Genomic DNA, 15,789 nt, shown 5'->3' with positions numbered 1-15,789 from the left:
TTTGTGATCTGTATAAGATTTAGTGAGCTCTCCTGTTAGGGACCGCGGTCACGTAAGGCCCCAGCGAAGTTCTCGGTCATGTCTATTAAGCTCAGCAAATTGTTTATAGGCTGTACTTGAAGGACGCACACTTAAGCCCGGAGGCCGGAGTACACCAACGGGACAAACACAAACAAACATGCACAGACATCTAATGTTTGCCGTTGCCCTTAGAACGTTACGAAAAAGAAACAGACAAGTAAAATGAACCAAAAACGAATGGGGAGGGTTCTAGAGTCTTTCAACAATCAAACACGGGTATGGCACTCCAATCAAACTTGCTTTTGGGGGAACTTGATCCCCTCATTGTTCTTTGTACTGTACCGTTACAAAATGGATAGGCCCGGTCCTATATTCTGATTGGCTGAGCCACGTTCAAAGCCGTAGTAAAATCCACAATACATACGCACACCTATGACGCCTCACAACAACTGAATTGTGTATTACTGCACCACGGCACAAAAAACCCTTTGTGCTGTTAATGGATTCATCTTTGAATCTCGTGCTGCCTGCATGGACCACTGAGTATATTGACAAAGTAAGAACCCATTTTTTTGTTTAAACTAAGGAGCTGGTAACTTATGTTCTTAACCTCTTATGTTTGTGGGTATATTTCAGTTTTTCCATCTGAATTTACATGCCCAAATCGTAAAGTAAATTATTCAGTAACTGCATGTGTGTAAATAAATGTGAAGTTTTGGGGTTTTTTTTGTAAAAGCTCCCCTCAAATTAACAGAAAATGTGTGTTATGATCATACACATATTGCTGTACGCTTACAATTTACTGCTGAAAGCCAAAAATCTTAGAAGCTCTTTGTATTATTTTATAAAAATAATTTTTACAGAGTACATCACTGAGGAGACGCCATCTGAGATCCAAATTGTAGCTCAGATTTGTGGAAAAATGGGTCGACTTTCAGTAGGAAAAGAAAACTGTGAGTTCAGCTTTTTTTTTACTATAAAGTTTTAAAATTACATCACCCATCTATTTGACTGGAAAGAAGACAGTTACAGCTCTCATATGACACCCCCCTTTTGAATGTAGCTTATGAAATACGAAAGCTATGAAGTAAAGAATATGACGAAGTGCGTTCTGGAACCACCGGTGGTTCCACAGAGTTAAAGAGTTAATTAGAACCAGGCTGTTCAGCCAGCTAAAAGGCTAAAAGATAGAGTTGTTTAGGCTGTTGGCTATCTTTAATATCACAGGCTTGAATGAAAGCAGCTACTTACGGTATGATTAACTGTAAACTGTTTAACTGTTTTTTAGTCATTTTAATGGATTACACACTTCAAATGTTCATGTTTCAGTCAGACGTAGCGTCAAACCCAGGCTGAATCCCAAACGGCTCCGTGCTCCCTAAACAGTGCGCTAGGTCTGAAAGTTTAGAAATTCTAGCCTCTACAGCCAAACAGTGCATCATTTATTGAGTGTGGATGTGGCTGAGTCCCACATGACTATTTCCTTAGGTATATTTTGAACTGTTGGGCTGCAGGACCCAGTATTAAGCTAAATTCCTGCATAGTGCACTATGTAGGGAGCAGGGAAGCAGTTCGAGATTCTGGATTGGTGGACTGGTGCTAAATAAGACTCGTGGTGGTAATTTGGTGATCAGAAAGTACTTATAAAGCGAAAGGTTTCTGCATTAAACAGTGCTGTCTTATCATCTAATATACAGCGATGGGTGACCGAACGTTCTCCTCATTCAGTGGTCCATGGTTGCTTGGCAAAGATAACATACTCTAAAGGAATACTTGTTTATATGAATTATTATTAATAATAACAAATTATTTTCTGAAAAATATGTATTTTATCAGATTTTACGTTGGCCAGTGTTTTATAAAAGCAATAAGCCACTTAAGGCTGTGTGTTACTGCGATTTTATCACAGGAAAGGGGGTTTTAGGACACCGTTCCCATGATAAAATCACGGTAACACACAGCCTCTTGTGGCTTATTGCTTTATTATCCGACTCAGCAAACAGCTACAAGCATAGCAATGCTGGGTGCCCCACCAGACCGAACACCCATCTGTAGGGTGCCAATGAAGGTCACTCATGAATATCAGAGCTGGATGTGAAAGTTTGGCTGCTTTATCCAAGTTTATGCAAGTTTATGCACTATACTACATTCTATGGCTCTGATGATGCACAAATTTCACAACGCGACATATCATAGTGCCAAAAACACTGCACGCATGATACATTTTCAACACAGCGTTTTTTCATCATCAGTGTCTCCACTATGTACATTATTGCCACCACTGCTTCAGAATTTTATGTCATTTCATGAAGTGACAATTACAAAACTCTGCAGAGGGCTTTTAATTTGAAATGACGGGTACAGGAAGCGGAGACACGTGGTAACACCCGATCCTGGTGTGATGCCCAATCTCACATCCTCGTCCTGATTTCACTTCCCAAAGATCCTCTGCGAGATTTAGCATGTTACCATGTTTTCATTATCATACAAGCCAGTACCGCTAACTGTAAAACGCATCGATATTTCAGTTCAGCTGTGCTAGATTCCTTGCATTTGTTTATGAATACATTTAAGTTTACAAAAAGTCAGGCATCTATGCCTTTTGAGGTCCCTCCCAGCATTGTTGATTGATGGCTGTGATATGGATGATTCACCAAATAACACTGCGAATACCGCGACCGGAAACCAGAGGAAGTAAGATGAGGACGGGGATGTGTGATTGGGCACCACGTTGGTCTTCCGATGTCTATGCACCCAACGAGAGAGAGAGAGGAGGGGTGATGGGGTGGAGTGGGGTTTGCCACAGCTGCTTAAAAAACCCCAAGAGGAAACACTGCAGATTAAGAGTAATTTTGCTTTTTTGTTGCTCAAAGTAAAGTAAAACTGTGCAGCACATTGTGAAATCATAATAAGTTTCTTTTAAGATACAGCACTGCGAAAAAGAGCCCTCTTTCATTTTTTCACACTGAAAAAAATAACTTTCAGTGCTGTTTTAACTGGACATCAATGTTGACTTTCTGACTTTTGTGCAAAACCGTAAATAAAGTCAAATACTCACAAGGTATAAATGGTTTCGGATGCAGCACAGGGACCCACTCCAAATATGTCAGTATGTCTGATATCACAAATATTTATACAGCAGAAAATCTGTAAAAACTGTGTTTGATCCACATTGCATTGTTTCACCGCCCCTGTATTGAAAACAAAGTATATTGATGTGTATGAGAACACCCATTCTACACTCAAGCTGAGCCGCACTGGTGTTTTTAGATGGCTGCCATGGTTGAATAGCTGAAACATCTCACAGGAGCTCTCACAGCCCAGCAGGGTCCATACAGTTACCCCGCAGTGCAGGACATTAAAGACGGCCTGAGGGACGGTCTCTCTGAATCATAACAGCAAACAGCTCTCCTCACTCCAGAAGCCAAAAAGGCCCGAATCCATCCGTGTGGAACCATCACTACCTTTCTGGAGCTCAGACAGACCAGCTGGGTGGAGAGGGCCGAGTAAGTGGTGAGTGAGGGCATGTGACTGGAAAAGTGATCACGGTGGATAGTGGCGGTGAGAAGTGGTCTCCGTGCTCAAAGCGCAGAAAGCACTTGACCCTTGTTGAAATCTGAAGCATTAGTTAATAGCTGAGAGGGAACTGAGGGAAATAAACCAATGAGTCACTGTTACTTACTAGCCAGCGACAGAAGACACAAACACAGATGTGTACATATGTTACCTACATGGCTGCACACATCTGACCTACATGGTCGGGGTCTTGTTTACTGAATGGGCGTGTGATCTTCTCAGACGATTGGTTAGACTGGATTAAGAACTGCTTATGTTACAGAACACTAACATGGAAATCTATACAGAGTCCAACAACCAGCATATGCACAGATGGGTTTGTGTTAATTTAAGTGCCTAATAAATAACAAATAAATAAATAAATAAATAACAAAAAAAAAGACTACTGAAGTGGCATTCTGGCTAAAACTACCATTTAAAGTTATCCATCATGTTATGTAATATTCAGTAGCCCAGGATTGCATCCTTCAGTCTCATCGTTTGAGAGAACTCACAATTTTGTATGCTTTTCTTTGTGTTTTTTTTTGTTTTTCAAAAGTTCCTCCCACCTTCAAGATGCATCATTAGAAGGAGGTCGTCCTATCATTAAACTTGAAAATCTCACTCTAGAGCAGGGGTGTCAAACTCAACCACTAAAGGGGCCGTATTAAAAAAATCTCAACAAATCCGTGGGCCAGAGAAAAACAAACAATCTTTATATTTCATTTTTAATTAAAATGTTGTGCTGTAACCCACACTGGCCACTGTTTTTTCAAAATACGCAAAAACTTCAGCAGTAAAGTAGACACTTGTGGTAGACCTTAAAATATTACACAAATACTTGACATACTCAAGTCCCCAGGAGCTTGGCCTTTTACACCTACCTATTTGCTTGAACTAGACACCTGGGATCCTCTCTTTACTGCACGTTCATTAAATGACTAAGTGTTGTTTAAAAAATAAAAATAAAGTGCTCACACTGAAAGAGAGAGCAGTCACTCTGCCATTTAACCGTTCTTTTATCAGATGTTTTAAAATTACAGTCTTTTTTCAGACTCAGAGTTGTTGTAAGCAGACTGTTAGTAAAGGAAGGGTGTTGTGTGAGAATCTGCATCCTGGCTGTGCTGCTGCCATGTGAAGCACCGCAATCGAAAGCCACAAATTTGACCGCACACATGCAGTCCTATCTCTCATGCACTCTTCCCACTGGCAGGTAGAAGAAGGACCATATAAATGTTGGCGGTAAATCTGTTCTGATTCCACTACTTTATATATAAAACGAGCACCATCACTTTCTTGTTCTGCTGACTGGGATGCACTGCAAGTTGTCAAAATTTCACAGCAGCCATCACTTAGCCCTAACAAAGCACAGCTATTTTCGCTACTGATGAGCTCGCATCAGCCTCCATCAGAGTAGCAAGCACCACTTCAGCTCTAATGAATGTAAATTTCCTAGTAGGGAATTTTCATAATGCTAATCTGACACAAAGGGCTTCTAGTGCGATTGAAAAACCTTGAAAAATCCGCTCATTTCCTATTATTAGCGGAGGTGGGATCATATTCAAAGCCCGATATTTGGCAGACACTTCATTTTATAGTCCAAGCACATAAAAAGATTTGGACAGCTTTCTCAGCACGTCACGCATCGGCCTAATGCATGTGACTAAAGCAAGCCTTTATGCGCAACAACCGTTTCTGTGAATCGCTTTAAAGAAATGAATTGTCAAAGCATTACGGGAGAAAACTCCTCAAACTGCACTAATAGCCTAATTTGGCGCTCAGTAACCAGCAAAGTACTCACGGTGTTTCTGACATCCATTCATTATGGGGGGGAAAAAAAGGAATCAAAGTGATTTTAACATAATACTCAAAGGGATTTCAGCACAACTACAAACACAACAAACAGGTCATTGTGCTCGGTAGGTCCCAAAAGGCCTGAAATATTCTTTGTGTGACCAGGCGTCAGTGGTGCAAGCGGACGACGTCCCGACCGGCTGCATAAATATTAGCATAAACATCTGACGTCTCTGTTGAAGTTGGGGCAGGGAACAAGAAAACAAAACAAACTAGAGAAAGGGTGAAACCAAACAAAAGCAGATCTTGAAGCCGGTCCTGTGCGCACATGCCATGTGACTGGCTGACAGATTGAGTGGGGGGGTGTTAGAGGACCCTGCCCTCACTAAAGGCCTTTGTGCCCCCTCTCTCACGGTCATAAGACCAGGCGCTAATAACTGACAGGAAGAGAAGGCCTCGGTGCAAGAGAATGAAATGTGAAACATGACCATTACAGCAGGGAGAGCGGCACTGTGCAAGATTTCGCTGTTAGGTGTCAAGAGAAGTGCGACACTGACTGGACTGCTTCTCACTCTATGGCAAGTTATATGTGTCTGTGCAAATGTAGGAGCACAACTGTTAATGGAAAGTTTATATTTACAAGTTCACAAGTTAGAAAGGAGGGTTGTTTAATTACCATGTCTCTGTTACTCAAAGCTGCAGCACGAACTAAAGCTAACCAGGTACTCAAATTCCAGGCAAATGCTTTTTAAATTAGATTAGCTAGAACACCAGGCTTAATCAAATCCAGCCTAACAGACAAAAAGCTTGATAATGAGAGGAGATGTGGTGGAAAAGAGAGAGAATACAAAATTTGCTATGCAGGATATGCAGATCTACACTCCTAAAAAAGATGGTTCTTCAAGGGTCTATACAGAACCATGGACACTCAAAGAACCCTTTGCTTTGCACCGTTTTGGGTGCTATTTAGAACCCTTTTCAAAAAGGTTCTACATAGAACCATGGACATTCAAAGAACCCTTTGCTTGGTTAAAGGGTTCTCTGCATCATGAAAGGGTTCTGAATGTGCTGTAGATTGTTCCACATAGAACCTTTTTGAAAAGCGTTCACTAAAGCACCCAAAAGGGTTCTCCTATAGTGACTACTTTGACATCATAACAATAGAAGGACCGTTTTGGGTGCTATTTAGAACCCTTTTCAAAAAGGTTCTACATAGAACCATCTAAAGCACATTCTCAAGAACACTTTCATGTGAGAACCACCTGCTATTAATGCTAAGGATTCTTTGACTGTTCATGGTTCTATATAGAAGCATTTTCTTTACTAAAGAACCCTGAGCTGCTGTCGGAACAAAACCTTGCATCTCCATAATTAGAACTTTACTGGAGAAGGAAAAAACATGCTTTACTTTTAATGTAAGTCAATGGAACCAGACTTTTTGTCCAAGTAATTTTGGGCCATTTCTTTTGGTCCATTCATCATGAAACTTGCACACAACATAAAAGGCAACAGGCACAACAAAAGGCAACACTGAAAAATGACAAAAATGGAGATACAAGGTTTTGTTCCGACAACAGCGCCTTGAAGGACCATCATTAAGAGCGTACGACTCCGTTTGAGAACCACTGGCCCAGACGCTAGACAGCTGGCATTAGCGAGTCAGAGAAAGACAGACAGAGGAAGATGTGTCCAGATGCAAACGGCCAATAAACTACTTGGACAAGTCAAACTCGTGTCAGCGTATGGTGAAACTCCTCTGCTTTCAGCTTCTCTGTGTGCTTCTTTCTGTTTCCTTCCCTTTTCAGTGATGCCAAAACCGTAATGCCATATCATCTCTTGTCCAAACCCTTTGCATTTAGGATCAAGAGTGTCCATTAAGGGTGTAACGAAACACTCAGACCATGATTTGATTTGATTTGCTGCTCTGTATCCTCAGGACATTTCCAATAAAACTTGAATGACAAAAATCATGTTGTTGCCCAACTTACCCACAATAGAGCTGGGAGGCAAAAGGTGTGCCAGCTGTCTGTAAACTTTGGTATTCAAACAGTGCAAAGGCATTACATGGCATTAATATCCATTCTCCAAGATTTATACTGTCACTATTTTGATTTGCAATATCACAACGTTACACCCTTAGTGTCTAGGATGGTAAACTGACCTCTAAGACTGCTCATTGTTAATAACCAATGAAGTTTCATCATTATTCCGTACATAAATGTGCACAGCTAATATACGAACAGCACTTATACAGATACAGGGGTTCCCAAACTTTTAACAAACCAAACCGCAGCCAACAACCTTCTAAATGGCCTGCTTGGCAAGTGTGCCTCGAAATAACAAAATAATTTGACAGCTTTATTGCCTCATTCACCAAATTCTCCCCCACACACACCATATACAACGGAGCTGGGGCATTAGCATCACTAAAGAATCTGTATTTGTGTAGAAGTCGTCATATTTCTGACTGAATGACATTTTTCCATCTTTTTGCATTTGATTTTTTTCTGGGTCTGCAGACACAGTTGTCAGTTTTTCATTTTAATTACGCCAGCCATCAACTGAGCCAGTACCAACCTGCACACACAATACAATTATAATTACATAAATCTGGTTTATGAATATTTTCATGGCAATAATTAAGCCTTAAAGCTGTACTATGTAAGTTTTATGAACTTGGGGATTTGGAGACCCCTCTGGTGGAAATGAGTATCACATGCAACGAGCGGAAGAATATTTTGGTAACACGGGCTGTGCTACGGACCCCTTACTCGAATGGATGAATCTGATGATTATGAGTGCGTTGAAAGAGTATTCAAAGAGAACTCAGTCAAAAGCACAGGTCTTCCGAAGATGCAAGTGAATTATCTACTATCGTTGACAGTAAAATGTTGATTTTGACACATTTGACAGCATATTGTGTTCTTTTTTTTCCTCCTGAATCAGTAAAGCTACATTTCATTTTTAGCATGCATAAATAAATAAATAAATAAATAAATAGTGGAGCTCAGCAGGTCCAACCACTGCTCGCTGCCCCTTTCTTGCTTTCACCGGTACCAAACTGCCTATGGTGCAGTACCATTCCACAGTCCAGTGGTTGCGAACCTCTGCTCTAAAGCACAAACAGCTAAAATCAGGTTTACTTGTCCTTCACTCCATAAGCACCACCGTCCTTCGAGTTTGTCAAATGGTCCATTTGCTGTGACGCATGTCCGACACACATGTGCTCCAGCCTAGCCAAGGTCAAAATGAGCCTTTTACCTGCATGGCTGGCTCCCAATAATGGATTGAGGAAACCGCCAGGGTAATCAGAAACTGACGCAAGCTAAACGACATGGACCACCAAACAGCTTCCCAGTACACAACGATCCACACAGCATGGGGCATAGCAGAGTCCCTCTCCTTCACAATGCTAAGCCACCTACAGGATTACAAGATGTGAGGCACTGGATTGCGAGCCAATCAGCTGCTCCTTGGCAGGAACGCACAAACAGAGACCCTGCATCTCTCACAGGGTGATCTGTACTGAGCTCAAAAGCACTCCTACTGCAGTGAGACATACTGACTTACTGACTGATTAGACAGGGGGGATAAAATAAGGCAGACAGAACCGATCCACAGCCTGACCCCACTATTTCTGTCTGTCCACTGTCTGACATTCCCTCCACCCCCCACTCACTCACTTACAGGCCTCCCTCCTACTTCAATCAATCAGTCAGTCTCCACCTTCCTCTATTTTTAACTGCCCAAAACTACTACTTACATTTCAGTGTGGGCTGTTATTATTGACTCTAGGCTGAACTAAATGAGGTTAAAGGGGAATTCCACTGATTTTTCAAAAATTTTGTATAGCTGAGATACAGATAGATAGATAGATAGATAGATAGATAGATAGATAGATACATAGATAGATAGATCACTTTATTATTCCCAGAGGGAAAGTCGTCTATTACAGCAGCACAAAGTACAGTAAAAAGCAAAACAAGAGCAAAAGTATTGTCGTACGCTATTATACAGATGCATGAATAGAAGAAGTAAACATATATAATAAAATATACTAAAAGAACCATAAAATATAATGCGCAGTATAAAAATGAGCAAATAAAATTGCATAAATATTGCAGGTGACAACGCGGTGGTGCATGTCACGCCCAGTGAATGAACTGAGTGACTAAACACTAAACGATAACATATGGTAATAGTTGCGATATGTCTGGGTGTATAACAAGTGGCAGTGCAACATGCAACATTTATGGATGCACAAACAAAGCTTTTTTTTTTAAATGTAAAATGGTTCACTGGTTCACTTTACAGGGCTGGTGACAGAAACCAGGGTGATGTCTACAATGTAAACAGCATTTTGTTTACTAACCACAATGAACCTACAATTGTGAGTTTTTATATGTAATTTTGTTTACAATGGAAAATATACTAAATCTTAGGACGCCCTGTGTGACTGCATCAACTCTCTGCAACAAGTGGATATTAGAAGATATATCTGTGGGCCTAAACCTTCTCAAAACTATCACAATACAATGTTTCAGGCATCTCGCTGCATATTGTGTAACACATTTTGTGTAATAACTGTATTTTTGAAGTAACTTTTATACGACTGGTTCCCATCACCACCACTGTGAACGATTCCGACTCAGTAAGTTTCACACCAACCCACTCTGATTGACTTAGTTCACAACGTAACCAATTAACGATGCAGAAATTTAGCAAAAATGGTGGAATTCCCCTTCAGTTGAGCAGGGAGTGGACTGTTTCCCACTCGACAGCCCACTCATACGGCATCTGGAGTAAGAGTTACGCATATCTGTGCAAATGTCACACCAAACTGAATGACTTTCTGTAGATCGTAACCATTTGATTATACAGAAATTTTGAAATTTGGTGGAATTCCCCTTTAACTGACTTTAAAAGACTTCACCATCAAAACGAAGGCCCTCACATCAAGCACAGCACATTTTTTGCATAAAATTTCACCACTTAAAAAAGGTTTTATCTTAACATCTGCGGTTTTCAGAAGCTGTCTTACTGTGGTGAGCTCATCCTACTTTAAAAAAAAAATAATGAGCTGATGTAAAATCATAAACGTACGCTGTTAAGAGATTCCCTAACACCTGGTAATATTTCATCTCTCATCTCTTGGTGATGACGGGCTAATCAGAGAACACACCTGACTCTGAGGGAGAAAGCTAATCCACATTAAGAGCACACCTGCGCCTCACGAGTTGGGCAGCCATACAGAGAGAAGACGTCATGAAGTGGCAAGTGTCCGGTCTAAGATGCTTAGGCTATCTGGGGGCAGGTGGCTTTGTTAAACACCAGGCCTATTTAAAGACATGAGTTTCTTGGCAGAAGAGACGTGAAACGTGATTCTTTTTTCCAATACGGGCCTCAACAATGATATGATCCATCGGTTAATAATGTTTACTCTAAATCAATGCGGCTATAAGCGCAAAGCTGGCAGGGTTATTTGAGGTGAGCGGACATATAAATGACTCGGTGCTAGGCGCCCCTCCCATAATAATTATTTACTTTACGTTGATAAACTCGCCTGATATTCGTATCAAAAGCACAGTAGATACACTGCTGATAAAACTGATATCACTAGAAAAATATGAAAAGAATGTCACTATCGTACCAGGCACAGAGTGAAATGTGCTAGTGCCCTTCAAGTCAGTGAAGTGGCACAAGCTGCCTTTCTGGCTAAGCAAGCTTTTATGCCTGTGTCTTAATAGCTTGACAATGACTGCTCTAGGCACAGGTACGACAATTGTCATGACAAAGTATAATCAAAGCACTACATCACCTTCTCACCATTTTATCAGACTTGTTGGTTGAGATCGGTGTTATCTAGAAGAGAAAATGTATGGCCTTGACAAGCACACTTGCGTAAAAATCCTTTCCGCCAGGTTTCGGTCACTAAGTAGGCACACACACATACATACACATGTAACACATATATGTATGTATATAAAGTGCATGTAATATATATTACATGTGTGTGTGTGTATATATATATATATATAAAAAGACATCTGTTTATCACCTGTTTCTTCTGAAATCAAAGATATTAAAAGGGAGTTTCCCCAGTTCCCCATTTTGCTGCAGTTACAGCCTCTACTCCTCTACTAGATGTAGGAACATTGCTGTGAGAATTTAACTGCATTCAACCACATGATGTTAGGTACCTCTTTAGCTGAAGCCTGGTCACCTCAGGCTCATGGTGAGTACATCTGAAGTGCCTGAGGTGCCAGAACGTAACTGCTGCGCTATTTAAGGTGGAATGGGGAAATTCGAAGCCACATGTTGTTGGGTACCCCTCTAGCTGAAGCCTGGCATTGGGCATGGTGACCTCAGGCTCATGTGTGGCTGCCCCAGAGCGTCCCGTTCTACTGGCAGTGCTTTTCTAAGCTGCGTAATAACAGGTGAACACCTGTGTCAGCAATGGATGCACCTTAAAGTAACTGAGTTCACCATTCAGAAGGGGAGTCTGATAATTTTGGATATTTAATTCAGGTATCTGACCCAGAAAAAAAAAAAATTGTTGGCCATATTGGAAACTATGGCTAAAGACATTTAACACTCATCCATGTCAACAGTTCACATCAAACTCCTCTGAACGACTTTCTTCACATCTTGACCATTTAATTATGTAGAAATTTTGAAAAAATTGTGGAATTCCCCTTTAACTGGGAAAAGAGTAGCCCTGGGTGAACTCACTGTTTCCCACTCTACAGCCCACTCGTACTGCATCTGCTGTATGAGTTATCTGTATTTATGCAAATATCACATCAAACCACACTCAATGACTTTCTATACATCTAAACCTTTTAATTACGCAGCAATTTTGAAATTTGGTGGAACTTCCCTTTAAGTGACTTTTGAAGACTTTACCATCAAAATGAACTGTTTTGGCAGCTATTGCCAAAGACAATTAATATTAACAGGTATTCATGACAACAGTTGCCAGTATCAGAAGATGGGAAATATCAAAATTAGCCCTGGTGTAGAGATGACAGCTCGGCAAACCAACGTCAGCTGAGCCTCCGCTTCAGCCAGGAAGAAAAAAAGCAACACCAAGACAAAGAAACCAGAATGTTTTTCAAGTCAAAGAACGGATTTTCATATTTTCATGGTACCTGAAATGGTCAGCAACCCGTGCTCTAAAGTTGAAACGGGTTTAATCGGTCTATCCATCATTTCTTACAGCGACAGAGAGCTGACATCCACTGTGAAGGCGATGCGTGCGGGTTTGTTTACAGTGCAGTTAGCTATAGCAAGTTAGCTTGTCCTCTATCCAGACCGAATATGGACAATGCCTAAAAACTGTTTTTTGTCAAAAAATTACATTTTCAGACGGTGACAAAGCACGAAAGGACTACGAGAGACATAGCCATCTGACTTACTGTCAACTAACAAGAAAAACATTGTAATCTTTGCTAACTTACAGACGATTCGCCAGCTTCGTTTTCGAATTTTCCCGTTCCACCTTAAATAGCGCAGCAGTTGCTGAGGTACCCGAGGCGCCAGAACGTATCTGCGGCGCTATTTAAGGTGGAACGGGGAAATTCGAACAAGAAGGTGGCCAATAGGAAACCAACTCGTGGAAAAGTGACAAAGTGGAATTTCTAAAGCACTATAGATGCGCGTTAGATGGTTTACGGTGTTGCTGTGGGCTCTGGCTAACCTAGCTGTGAACATAGCTTTCTAGCCGGGTTAACAGGACGGTAAAAACCAAAGCGGTAAGCTAGCTAAGCTAGCAACTTCAGCGAGAAAGGCCAGCGAGCTGATCCGTCTGTGAGTCAACTGAAAAGTAGCCTAGACCGACTCACTCCGCTACAACTGTCGGCGTGGGGGATTTTTCGCTATTTTAAAACATAATCTGAGCTGGCAAAGCGTTGACAAACATACTGCCTTAAATTAAGGAAGGTTTACCTTCACGGCTGAGAAGAAAAGGAGTCCTTTAAAGCTGTTTATCGCGGAGTAGCAGCTGTATCTCCTCATCCGCTCCCCTCTCCTCTCCGCTCGGACTGAGTGACTCGCCTGGACTCAACCAGCTGGATCTCTTGATGTCGTTGCATTCGGTGTGACGCCCCTCGCGTGAGAGCCGCTTGACCAATCACAGCGGCGAAGAGGACGGCATCATGGGATTTGTAGTCCAAACTGTTGTTTTTGTCGTTTACGTCCAGTTAAAAAATCTAGTAGTAATCGCCCTGCGTCACGAATTTTGTATCATCACGGAAAGACGAACACGTTTAACAATGCCACGCAAAGCCTGTTAGAAAAATTCATTTAGAAAGACTGACCTGAGCAGCGGCATTGACTGGCAGGTTTCTGGTTTCCCTGCCGCTTACAGTCTAGTGTGATTCTATACTGCCAACAGTGTTCAGGGTGTCCCACACTTTTCTTGCATACACATGCATTTGTATGGAAAACCCATTCATATCAAAAATCTAGCAACTTATTATTATTTTTTTATTATTAAGTGAAGTGCTATGCCAATATTTTGTGATACTAAACTTGCTAGAAAAACCAGTATAGACCAGCATGGCTCGTCACCAGCAAAACCAGCATATGTTGTGGTTTGCGTGCTGGTATGCTGGTCAGCATCAATGGAAGTTTAGATTCTGATCACCTTCAAAACCAGCATATGTTTTGATGCTGGTATGCTGGTCAACTAGCATGACCATGCTGGGGTGAATAGCTAAACCAGCACCAGAGCTGTATAGACCAGCATAGACCAGTGGAAGCAGGGAATCATTAATTTGAGACACTATGTTATTATTTTGAGATGCTATGTCATTAGTTTTGAGATACTAATTCATCATGTTGAAATACTTTCTCATTGTTTCATTGTTTTAAGATACTAAGTCATTATTTTGAGATGGTTTATGCGTACATATATATATATATATATATACACACACACACACACACACACACAATTAGAGACTGACATATGTAAATGACTTCTGTTCTCATTGTCTTCCCTCTTCCCTCAAAACACGCTTTATAACTTCATTGTCAATGGGTGGGCTAAACTGCTGTAGGTTAAATGGACAGATATACATAAATTTGCCTGTTTTTTCCTAACATCACAAAACCAGTGATTTCAAAACGAACTGTTTTTGTGGCCTAGTTTTCATATATGGACTAAGAGCCTTTTAATTCGTATTATTATTACTGAGACACAGCAAAAGTTACCGGAATATTCTCAGTTCAGATTTGGGCACTTTATAAACAACGTGCAGTTGTCTATTTGTCATGCTACACATCTAAAATAAACTGCTGACAATGGTGAGGCAACAGGACTGAAACCAACTAGGTCCAGGTAACAAAGAACAGGGCGTGAACAGTGAACAGTTGAGGCCGTTTACATCATGAATTTGAAATATGTGTAGGGTAGGGCGAGGTTTCTTGGAGCGTGAAAGCTGTTTGATGGCATTTTTTCTTTCTGGCACATCTATCCACAACATTATGCAATGTTTCTCTACCATGGCCACTCCCAGCATTCTTAAACCATGCTGTGCTTCAACACTTTTTAAATGCATTTAAATGAAAACAGTATAAATGCTCAGAAAACATCCTAAACAGGTGATGTAATCATGCTTGGGTGTAGTGTTCACCAACAAACGCTGGGTACAAATGCAAGTTAAGACTGTATTATGCACAGTAGAAGTCATATGTCAACAATATCCAGAAACGCCGCCGACTTCTCTGGGCTTGAGCTCCCGTGAAATGGACTGATGCCCAGTGGAAACATGTATGGTGGTCTGATGAATCAACCTTTCAGATTATTTGTGGATATAATGGACATCATGTTCTCCAGGTTAAAGAGGAAAAGAAGAGAAAAAAACATCCAGAATGTTACCAGTGTAAAGGTCAAAAGTCAGGGACTGGTGTGGGGGTCTGTTAGTGCCCATGGCATGGGTAACTTCTGTGAAGGCACCAGTAAGGGTGAAAGATATATTAGACACACTAAGCCACATTCTGTTCCAACTGTTTTAGAACAATCAGTGTCAATGTAGGCATCAAATTGGGAATGAGCCTACATTTACACAAAAACATTTCATGATGGAAAACATTTCTTTTTTCCTTTACTGTATTTTGTACTGTTTTTTTTTCAGTTTATTTTTTTTAAACTTCTTTGGAATTGGGGTTTGTAATATTGATCCTTTCAGGTATTTTCTGCTCAGGTGTATTTATTGATTAATGTCTTTTAAAAGGTTATGAAATGACCAAAATACATTTTTGATAACAAATCTTCATTAAAAAAGATATTTTTCCTTTGTGAACTGTTCATCCTATTCACTTTCGTCATTTTCATTATGGGCTTACTTAGCTGCTCAGGCAAGCTAAGCAAAAATGTATAATCAAGATGAGATGAATATAGATTTGTCCTGCTGA

General features: G+C 40.8%; 1 protein-coding gene across 1 annotated transcript in view; it reads right to left on the bottom strand.

The window, feature by feature from the left end:
- The window catches only part of adipor2 (adiponectin receptor 2), a 51,770-nt gene extending 38,322 nt beyond the window's left edge, over positions 1–13,448 (bottom strand). The window contains exon 1 of the mRNA XM_036577664.1: positions 13,318–13,448. The gene's annotated coding sequence lies outside the window, so the exon portion shown is untranslated. The remainder of the gene's footprint in view (positions 1–13,317) is intronic.
- Between the last annotated feature and the right edge of the window lie 2,341 nt (positions 13,449–15,789).

The sequence above is a fragment of the Colossoma macropomum genome, unplaced genomic scaffold, assembly GCF_904425465.1.
Source record: "Colossoma macropomum unplaced genomic scaffold, Colossoma_macropomum, whole genome shotgun sequence".
Taxonomy (NCBI): Eukaryota; Metazoa; Chordata; class Actinopteri; order Characiformes; family Serrasalmidae; genus Colossoma; species Colossoma macropomum.
Note: the sequence above shows the minus strand (reverse complement) of the source record. Positions and strands in the feature narration are given on the sequence as shown.